Here is an 11,944-nt window from a genome sequence, read left to right as displayed (position 1 = left end):
CTGGGCGAACCCGCGAAATGTGTACTTGAGTTGTACCAAAGGTGACCTAAGACTATCTTGGCATAGGTATGTCTGGGTTTGTGTTTGGAATAAATTACCAGCTGGTTGAAATCAATTTGAATCACCGTCTCTCCCGGATAGTGAGAAACTTGGCTAGCCCCAACATCGTAGTAATTGTACTATGGAATATGATAGTTCGAATAAGCATGGAATTACTATACCTGCTATGGTTACTATTGTATGCTCTAAAATGATATACCACATGTTTGGCATAGGATAGTTGCTAATCTAGAGATGGATAGTTATAATTAACTTGATGATAGAATTATAATTGTATAATTGAGCTAATCGCTTTTTATACAAAATGTTATCAAGCTACCTCCACTTATAAAGCCTTGCATACCCCTTGGAGTCAATTTTATTTCTAGTCTATGATGGGTAAGTTTAGCTGAGTACATTCGAGTACTCAGGGTTTATCCCACCATGTTGCAGGTGAGGTTTCGGCTGTTGAAGATGGTGGTTAACCGCCGATGGGCTCAGTGACTCTTTGTTAACTCTCATCTATATGCTTTTATCTAAGGATGTCACTTATGCTAGCAATGTATTTGGAATTTATATTAGTGTAATTATTTGAAAGCTATGTTGTTTTTACTAATCGGTTTTGAAACCCAAACTTGTACTATTATTTGTGAACTTATTTGTAATATTATTTCTGCTGCAACTCTACGTATGTGATGTGTATTTGCTTAATCACGCGATCTTGGTTGTGATGTTGATTTACCGAGGTCCTACGTGACACTCGGTGGACTACCAGGTTTATATAAGTGAAAGTATGTGCATGTCAACGTGTTAGTGGGGATAGCCATACTTGATCTTGTATAAATTAGGCGGTTCTATCACAGCTGGTATCAGAGCGAGATTAAGCATAATATTGTCATGTACATAGTTTTAAAAGCCAAGTTTTGGTTTTAAAAAGCCTATTTTAACTAAAACTTTAGCTACAGGCAAATTTATCAAAACTTATTTACAAAACTATGCTAGCGACATCCTCCTTTATGCCTAGTTAAGGACTATTAGGTGGCTATCTAAGTACTAACTTTGGGGCATGCACTTTATTGCAATTTTTACTTTCGTCATCCATACGGCATGCTATTGTATGGATGCCGTTCACTTGAATGGTAATGTATGGATCAATTGCCTCTACGCTCAGGTAAGTGTGAGTTGTGAGAGCATGACCGTCCAACTGTCGATCTAGGGGAGAGTTAGCTATGGTTACTAGAATATTTACATGGTACACACATGTATATATGAAGGTACTTAATTGTGGGTATATCTATCGGGTAGCTATGGATACCGAAGTATATACATCTAGGGATGTATATATGGAGAGTAACTTAGTTTACTGCTTTCATTGTGTGCTTATTTATCTCTTGTGGGGATGGGCTACAATGAATTTGCCTATAGGTATGCTAACCAGCAAATGCATAGATTGAATGTAGCTGACGACTAGATATATATCAAGAGAGTACATGTTATGCCACTGACATAGAACATGATTGCCGCCTTAGGCTAGCAATTTTGCGAGGACAAATAGGACGAGTATGCATCATGATTGTGCTTGTGCATAAATATGCTTCCCTCACCTTGTTCCAATACTAAGTAACTTGTGATCAATGTGATGCTACTATCTTCCTTGTGTGAAGCTAGACAAAATGCCTTGTTCCATGCCGCTTGAATAGCTATGCTTGAAGATAGTGTGCGATTAGCTTCACCTTGTATGTTTGCTTCCAAAGGAAATAGATGACAAGTTAATAGTTAGCATAAGGTTCACCCCTTTGAAAACTAAATTGCTAAATGTAAGTAAAAACTTGTTTTGTAGAGATATTCACCTACTCTATAAAAAGGAAATAAAGGATAATAGTACCTTACCACCATGTTTTGCATGATATGTGTAGTGGTGTTGTTGTAGGTACTGCTTGTTATGTGTGAGGTTTGTGCTTAGTGATAGTCGCTTAAGCTAATTAGATTGAGTGTTTTGACATGCTTGCTTACGACCATGATGTAGGTGTGGATGCTCATTGTCTAGGTAGTGGTGTAGCCGTCACTCCTTTTGTCCTCGGTAAGCATACGAGTGTTGAAGAGTGCTATCCTGGAACAACATCTAATTTTTGATAATCTCATGGTTGTCGTCTCCAATTAAGTTGTTTCTTAGGAGCCTAAGTCTGTACACGTGGTTGCTAGCCCTTGAACATTGCGCTATGAAGACCTTTATCCATGCCCTTGCTTATCCTTAGGCCCAAGCTTAGTTCCCTTGAATGCCTACATGTGTCGTGGTTGTCTCGCTCCTATGGGGGTGGACTCTGCTAAAAAAATCCTTGTTAGATCTCATTGCTCCTTCTCCTACTGATGATCTGGTGCAACGCTAATCTCTATCTACCCTGGCTTTGGAACCTTTTCCTCGTAGATCATGTCATTGTTTTATCAACTGAATCCCTAGTCAGTGCCTTGGCTTTGTCCCTCGAATCTTGTTTATTTTGTCTCCAACTTTTTCAAGTCTTTGGCTGTTTATCAGTCCTGGTCTCATGTTGCTGCTCGGCAAGACCAAATCTCATGTTAATCATTATCTGGTAATCACTTTGGTGGACATAAGGTGTATATGGAAATTCAACATGAGTCCCCTGCTATGTTGTCTTCGGCAATTAGGCTATGCTCTCTTGCGCTGTGTTTTAATCTTTGGATCCCCTGCTTGTTGACTCCTAACCTTGTGACTACCTTGGTTTGCTATTCCTCCTTTGCATAGTGCTTGCTCCTATGCAACCCAATTTGTGCCATGTGAGATTTCTTGTGGGTTGCATGTTCTGTAATGGTGCCACGATTAGCAATCTACGGTGCCACGACGAAACTGAGAGCCCCCTATGGGTGCACACACAAGGTTGTGCTGCTCAGCATGCGCTGGTATCAAGGTTTCTAGTCATGATCCATTGCAGAACTACACCGATGTGTTATTTTCACGTCAGCTCTTCCTTGGTTATCTCTCCATATCTAATCGGAAGATCCTTATATTAGACCAAAAGTAGTAGAGCTTCCTTCTGAAGTCATCCAGAGGATAACCTTTGAAGAACTGGTCACCGACATAAACATTAACAGACTACAAGAGGTGGTAGACAAGTGACTCCACTTGGTTGTCCAAGTATTGATGTCCGTCACCTAGTGAACAACTTATTTCATCATTGTTGGATAAAAAGGACAACTTAATGATTGGACAAGTTATCCATTGGGTAAGGACCGATCATCACATGATGTATATGACCTAGCTATCAAAGTCTTGATCCTTGTGTGTATGATGGTCCTACAGACGAAATCAACCATCTCTGGTGTGACTCCTTATCTACAGACTTCGATGGCAACCCTCAGTTGGGGCATCCACCCCAATGGTTGTGGTCAAGAGTGAAGATTTGGAACCCTAAGTGTTGAGAGACAACTGATTAGTTACCCATAGGAAGGTTAATCTCTAGCTTTGTAATGACCCTTCAATAGCTATGAAGGTTATGTCTCATAGAACAATGTTGATCAAGGAAACAACAAACCTGGCCCTGCAATGCAAGTGCTACTTCTTCTCCAAATATTCTATCAAGTCAATTCCATCTTAGAGAATCACGTATATAGTGCAAGATGTTGTATTAGCTAAGTGAAGAAATAGAGAAACCATATCCCTAGTTTCGATCAGCGTCATTGTGCCCCTAGGTACCACAAACGGATTTGTTCAAGGCTCTATTGGATGAAGTGCCAGAGAATATTCGGAAACAGTTCCTTATCTATATAGGGATGCCCTCCATGTGGAGTAATGCTTTGCCCCCTGTGAAAATAGCCCACAAGTCCAATGCTTGTGCATCGTCAAGTTGGTGTCTAGATCAACGGCAGAAATTGTTACCTAAGTAACATGTCAGGAAGACTATAGCCTCCATCCTCAGCTAGAGAAAGGCTACTGCTGCTATGAGAAAGATTAGAGAGTGCAAAACACACACTTCAATGTGTGAAGCAAAGAAAAGGAAGAACAAGAAATCAGTCTAGCTTTTGTGACACTAAAATTGGTTATCTTCAAGCCGGCAATTAGTGACTCAAACATGGTTGGATTAGCCCCAAACTTGGTGATCTCATTCCTCGCTTAGGACCCTTCAATGTATTAAGTTAGTTTGAGTATTGGTTAAGTAAAACATTAGGTTTGAGAGATGTCTTGTTGGCTCGGTTTGCTGCCATTTTAGAATAGAGCAATTTTGGTAGATGAATTGTTGGATAGTCAAATGGTGTCCATTCGAGCTAAATTTTGGTGCATAGTTAGAAGACCCATGGATCTACATGTCCACCAAAATATGTGCATAATGGAGTAGTAGTTTGTGAGATGGACATAAAACAAAAGGGTACAAAATCTACAATTTTGCTGTGACTGCGATCATCCTTTGCATTAGACGGTTGTGTTTGTAATTCATGCCAAAAAATTACAACTGGTAAGTGTCTTGCTATTAGACAACCCTACATACCCTTGAGAACACTAATTGCACCCCTATGTGCCTTGCTTTTGCCCTCTTAGATCAGCAATGCGTGAGCAGTCAAGGTGTTCTAGAAGTCAAATTATTGCCCTTGCGATTCAAAAGTAATTGGAAAGGTGTCAAACCATAGATTTTTGGATTTTGGTTTTTGAGATACTGATTGGCCTTAGAATGGTAGCCTCGACATCAAATGTAGTTTAAGAAAGCTGGTATTGCTACGATGCAAGTCAACCCAACTTGCTGTGCAACTGCACCACAAAGGCAAATTATACTCAACCTGCTTGGTAATGAACTAGTCCCTAGTTTTGTGATTACTTGCAACTTTTGTTGTCCTCTAAACCTCGCTAATATCCTTCTACACCAATGGTTCTCCAATGCTAATATGCCTTTGGTACCTTATATGTGTTTTTACCCAAGAGATTGCATCAGATTCAACCCAGATAACTATTGCAACTTGAATACGAAGGCTCCCTAAGGAATGATCATCGAGAACGTTGAGCTGATAGAGTCAGCTATCACATTCACCGCTCACTCAATGGACTCAGATAATATAGTGTTATCATTAGAGAAAGAGAACTGCACACATGGAATATTATGTAGTTTTCCATTGGTTGGCATCTGAGTGATTGAATGGTTACAACCGGCATAGATATTGTCTATTGGTTACTTGGTTTCTCACAACCTCAGAGGATGTTTACCCTGTTTGTGATTTTGTCTCTTATGGAAGGTTGTACTCAAGCTACTTTGGTAGAGGACTGCTTTCGAACTTTGTGAACGAACATGGAACCATTGTAATAAGTAGCTTTCTGAAGCTTGCAGTCTAGTGCAAAGTTCACATGGTCCATGTTATATCCACTAGGGGAGTAGATGTTACAAGTATTTAGTCTATGTTTGAATCACTCTTCATACATCGAGGATGAAGTACATAGGACAGTGCTATCTTGGATTCCTCCCAATGCAACAATGCTTTATGGAAGCCAATGAATGAAATCCTTTTGACAAAAAAAACTTACTATGAAGAGTGAGTATCAGAAAGTTGTCTTGACAAAATTAGCCTCTCTTATGCTTGAAGCTAAGTAGCCTAATGATATCGTAGATGTTGGAAATTGGATGACATGCTTCTCTTCCCTCAAAAGTCTTTCGCACCGAATCTCAGGGCGAGATTCCTATAAGGGTGGAGGGCTATAACACCCCAGGTGTTTGTCACCAGTTAAACAATGGGTTTGAGCTCAAACATGGCATACTAAGCGGTGATGAAGGTGTCAAGATCAAATCTACAAGAGTGAGCTCCAACTTAAGCTTGGACCATGCACCATTGCTTACATGCTGCCCTTTCTCAAAAGTATGCTTGGGTAATGCTGGATGTACTTGTTTCATGTGTTTCGCATCAATATCCATCTATATTGATGCATGGAAAAGTTTCATGAAGTTTGGAATCGAAAAGTCACATGAAACGATAAGTCATATTCTTGCTTGGATTGTACTATTAAGTGAATGAGAACATGAGATGTCAACCAAACCTCGCAACCTTGCTCAAAGGACTCTAATTGAACTCTACAATAAAAGCCATGAATGGTTCATGTTGAGAGCTTGCCCTGAAAATGCCTCAATCGGCCTAAAACCCTAGTTTGAGCTCTACCAGGATGTTACTTTGACCAAGGTGGAATTATAGATTATATTCAAGATATGAGGTTTGACCTTTAAGCAAAGTTAAAGATTAGGATGTGTACGACAAATGTTATTTTTGTACCAAGTCATGATTCAACTTCTAAGTGCCTCAAACAGCGGCCTTAAGTTTGGATGCAGCGCTGTTTTGGGACCCCTGAAATATTTCTAAGTTCCTGAAGTGACCGCAGCGAGTTAACTTCTTTGTGACATTTTTATCATCCAAATTCATGTGGTAGCTCAATTGGACTCATCAATATGAGTTGAAGTACCTTTCGTGTTGGAAATGATAAATAAGTCTCATCAAATTTGGAGTTCATTTGAATCTTCGAAAACAGTTTCCAAAACAGCAAAACTTTACTTTGTCACTAAACTGACATTGACATTGGCATTCCACGTTCTCCAAAATTTGTTAACCAACTTGAGTGGAGCCAAAAATAAAAGTTGGACTATATATTTGAAGAAGAGCATGCAGAAAGATAGCACCAGTTTGACTTTGGTTGGACGATCAATTTTGCGTTTACTTAACCGCTGTCAACACGTTGATAGTGTCAACTTTGGACCTGATTAACCGCTAATCTACAACTCTAATGACTATACACTTTAAATAGAAAATGTAGACCAGTTCATGGGCTTCAAACTTTGTTTTGGGCCCGAGGTCTCAATCAGCCCAGATCTGGCCCAATTCGGCGCCCACCTTGCCCACACCGATGCCCGCCACGTGCTCGGGGAAATTGCCCGAACGGCGACGCGTGCCCAGTGACGTCGTGGCCATGCACAAGCTGCACCCAACCATGGCAGATGCGCATCCCTGCGCCCCTGCTGCTGCTCCATCTCACATTTTGGAAGGCCAGAGGCGCTCCCCACTTCCTCATTCACTCCCTCCCTCGCGCTGCCGCTCGCGCCCAGCGCCGTGTCCGCCATGGCCGGCGAGCTCAAGCTCTGCTGCCACCGTTTTCTGCTGCTCCACCCTTTCTTGGCCAGAGCCAAGAGCCTCAGCACCCTCGGCTTCACCTACCATGCACGTCGAGCCCCTTAGTCAACTCCCTCCATCGCCTGTGCTGCTCGTCGTCGAGCCGCTCGGCTTCTGGCCATCGGCGCCACGGTCGTGCAGTGGCCAGGCCACTACAGTCTCCGCGAATGAGCCAAAGTCCCTATGCGTGTGCACGTGGGCCAGGGCTTGCCACCTCCCTACTGCTCGCTACCGGCGACTGCCATGCCGCCGGAAATCAGATGAAGCCCTAATGCCCTCTGCTCCGTCACTATGAAGAAGATGAAGGTAGGGAAGAAAATGAATTAAAAGCTTTGTCTTGGGTCCAGATGCGAAGTCTGTGACTCTGATGAATAGTGCCTACATGGACTTGTTTGCTGTGATCTTGTTTTCGAGAAATTCTGGTTGCCTCGGTGCAAAGTGTTTGTCCTATGTGGATTTCCCCTTTTCTTTTCCTATAAATTGGCTAAAACTTTGAAAATTCGTAGTAATTAGTACAAAAATCGTAACATGGCAAATGAGGACTTTTTGGAATCCTTGTGAGCAGATATATGCAGTGGATCTATAATATGGCATGTTTTAGTTTAAAGTTTTAGCTGTAAAAATGGATTTGTGCAGTTAGGGTTTTAATGCTAGTTGTATTTGTCCTTTTTCACAACTACAGATGTAGGGCTCCAAATGAAGTGAAATTTTTATGGCATGCTACTCATGTGATGTTTGATATGTGATAAAAATTTCATGGTCATTGGTAGTTATATTTGTGAGTTATTGGTTTATCTTGCTCTCACATGATTTCTTGCATTAGCATTTGGTATTCTTCCCTAGAGGTTGCTATGTGTGTTCAAATGGCCTGAAATTTGTATAGTAGTCTATTGATAGTATGTGGAAGCTACTGTAATTTTTGTAGATTTAACTGTGCACTTTTGTTATATGTTCTTTAATTCTACTTATTATTCAGATAAATTAAGAAATGTATTGAAAGAATTTATTTGGTGGTGGACACTATGTTTTCTGATGTTCATTTGATATATGGAATATGTTGGTGGCAGTGGTTTTGCCTAGGTGCATGTTTGAAACATGAGTTAATAATTATTTTCTTGCAATTGTTGTTTCGGGATAGTTTTTGGAACTGTTTGGATTACATCATGATAATGAAGTTTTCCAAGAAACTTGTTAATAAAAAAGTTGTGGATAATTCATGTATCTAGCTGCTGTTAAAATTTGGTGGTATTTGGCCTTGTGGTTTGTGAGCTATGCTTGTTTAAAGTTGGGTTTCAGAAATGGCTGCTCTCTGTCAATTGTGGACCAGTTTCTGTAAATAGGTATATTTGACTTAATTAACTTGAGAATCATGCTAAGATGATTAAATATTAATTGTAGAAAATTTCATAAGCTTTCAAGAATGTCTTGTTGCATGGCTATTGGATTTGTATAACTCAAGTTATGATCCCAACATGAGGCTGTTGTTTCTAGTCCAAAAATAGACATATGCTAGTTCTGGTTGTTTACTCCATGTGTTGCTAAGTGTGGCTTATGCCCTTGTTGATGGTCAAGTTATGATACTTGTGACCTTGTTAAACTTGTTTCATGCTTGATGTGCTTGCTCTCTATAGTTAGTTATGTGATGTTAGTTAAATAGGTATTGGTGTCTATGTCTTGCATAATCTTGTGTTTGTCTTTAATGCTTATGTGATGCATCTTGTGTTACCATTCATCACATTCATACACATCCATCTTGCATCTCACTTAGGTACGCTAGATGAACCACGTGAAGGATGTGATGTGCAGCCGAACTCGAGGATTGGTTTTGGTGGATCTATCCCGATGATGGAAGGACTAAGCAAGTGCTAGGACCAGAGATGTCACCAAGATGGTGCAAGCTAACTAAACTGACTTGTGTCGGATCCCAGGCAAGCCCCGGAGCATTCTAAGTCTCCCAGTGTTTTACAAAATACTACTTGAGTCCTTTATGATTGATGCATTAGGTTGTAAGAGTTGATTGGAACCACTTGATGCATATAATTTCCTTGTCCAGGTATACACCTTTAACCCTATGTAGGTCCACTGATCAAATATATGCTTAGCCATGCTTAGATCGGTAGAAGTCAGGTGATTTCCTGTCACCTGCGAGATATAGGTGGATACCGAAGCACGGTTGGCTATATTTGCTATCGTGGAAAAGAACCATAGGGTAATGTAAATCGAGGTTGGGCGGAGTCTATGGTAGGTTGACTCATGTGATTCCGTTTATGCAGATTAAGGACCGTACCAGTTGTTGGCACTTCTGACAAGATTGAACGCATGTCTATCACTTAGCTAGCCGGATAACTCGTTCTGACCGTAAAGACAAGTAGCTCAACTCAGGCCAGGCCCTGCTCTATCAAAGTGCATACTCTGGATGGTAGTAAGGATATGCAGGGAGCCAGACTAAGCCCAAGGGCAGGCTAGGCCTAAACGTCCTAGCATTTGGTTATCCCTGATTGTGTGGCGCTGGGCGAACCCATGAAATGTGTACTTGAGTTGTACCAAAGGTGACCTAAGAATACCTTGGCACAGGTATGTCTGGGTTTGTGTTAGGAATAAATTCCCAGCTGGTTGAAATCAATTCAAATCACCGTCTCTCTCAGATAGTGAGAAACTTGGCTAGCCCCGACATCGTAGTAATTGTACTATGGAATATGATGGTTCGAATAAGCATGGAATTACTATACCTGCTATGGTTACTATTGTATGCTCTAAAATGATATACCACATGTTTGGCATAGGATAGTTGCTAATCTAGAGATGGATAGTTATAATTAACTTGATGACAAAATTATAATTGTATAATTGAGTTAATCATTTTTTATGCAAAATGTTATCAAGCTACCTCCACTTATAAAGCCTTACAAGATGTTGTTTAAAAGATTCCCACATCAAGATTCACAAAGTTTCCTAATCATTATTATTAACATTATTTCAGGTAATATATAAAACACTCCATAAAATAACATTTGCATACTATAATATAAACATGAAATGCACTCATGAGTTGATGCATGATGATTATGCATAATGATGACATGATCACCTTCTTAATTATTTTTTTTAACATCGGAGATGTTACAATCCTTTCCCCTTAAAGAAATCTTGTCCCGAGATTTAAAGTCCAAGGGTAATTAATGGAAAAAGGAAATGTGTCAAACACATTAACCTTCAAGTTGTTCATAAAACAACAAGAGTTGACTTGAAATTGTAAACGAGATCCAAAGACAATTGTAAGGGACAAAGGATTTAGTAACTTCAATGGAATGATGGAACATGAATTCCAAATGAGAGTTCCAAAATGAATGAATGACATTAATTGCGAAGCTATAATGGATCATGACCGCAGACCTTGATACCAGCGAGTGCCCAGCAGTATTTCCTTATGGCTGTAGTCCACAGGAGACCCTAGGTTTTGACATGGCACCATAAATCATGTACTATGGCACCACCATAGGGCACAACTAAAGTAACTCACAAGTAACATTTGTCAAGCTAGCAAGATCAAGGAACTAGCATGTGTTGCATTAGGAGAGACCAAGACATAACACATGCATAGATTTGAGAATTCAAGGATTAGTCCCAAGTTTCAACATTGAGTAGATGGGGAAAAATTAAAGTGCATCAAAAGTTCCAAATGATGTAGAACTTATGAGCAAAAATAAGCAAAGAGTGGTTTACTGGCAAAGCCTGGTGCATGACCAAATTCATTGGGACAAAATAACTATAACAAGTACAAGCCATTCCCTGAATGGAAGGAGGAAGTTTTAAACATCATTATATTTCAACTTCATATGAATGATTATAACTGGAATATGTGCAGTATTTCATTAATGACATGATGTATGAACGATTGTTACGTTACTAAACATCAAAGCTCCTATGGTACATAAACAATAGTTGTTATTATATAGGGCATAATAAGATTACTACTCCACCACACAAAGCCTTTTTAATCAAATAAGGAATGGAGAGAATGAAATAAGATAAGTCAGAAGCAATTTGGACCAAATTAACAAGTTATATATATATTTGTCCCAAATCATTTTGAAGTTTTTGTAAGACAATACAACAAAGACTTTGTAACGATCGCTCTGATATCATTCTGTGGTAGAACCTCCTAAATTATAGGACCCACATGCACTTGTCAGTGTCCAACGACCTTTGACAACTATGCATATGTTCCTGGTAACTTAAGAAGTCTATCAGGTGTCCTCGGGGAACCCCGAATCATCCACGATTTCCTAGTAGGATCACATTATAGAGTCATTGCAGTATTACAACATTTATTCAAATATATACATCAGAGTAAAATAGCGGAAGTCTTACTGATAACTTAGTTTACAAACCAGTTATTTCAAACCTTACAAACTAAGTTCGATAATTATTACAAACCATAGTAGTAGTGGAGTGGCATAATTAATATAAACATAACACACAAAATAAGCATCCTGCCCAAGGATCACACATTCACTTATTCGTCATCAATAGGAACAACAGTCATGCAGCAAGGTCCAAAACAGACCTGCTCATGAGGCTCACCTACAACAAGGGTTAACGAACCCTGAGTACAAAAGTACTCAACAAGACTTAACCAAAATAAAAACTGAGAAGACTCAGGAATGCAGGCTCAGGGAATCAAGGTATGGCTTTAGCAATAATCAAAGTTCTTTTGCGTAAAAGCTCTTTAGCAAAATTCTTTATATCAACATTTTTA

Source organism: Miscanthus floridulus, chromosome 15, assembly GCF_019320115.1.
Source record: "Miscanthus floridulus cultivar M001 chromosome 15, ASM1932011v1, whole genome shotgun sequence".
NCBI classification, from domain to species: Eukaryota; Viridiplantae; Streptophyta; class Magnoliopsida; order Poales; family Poaceae; genus Miscanthus; species Miscanthus floridulus.
This window is presented reverse-complemented; position numbering follows the sequence as displayed.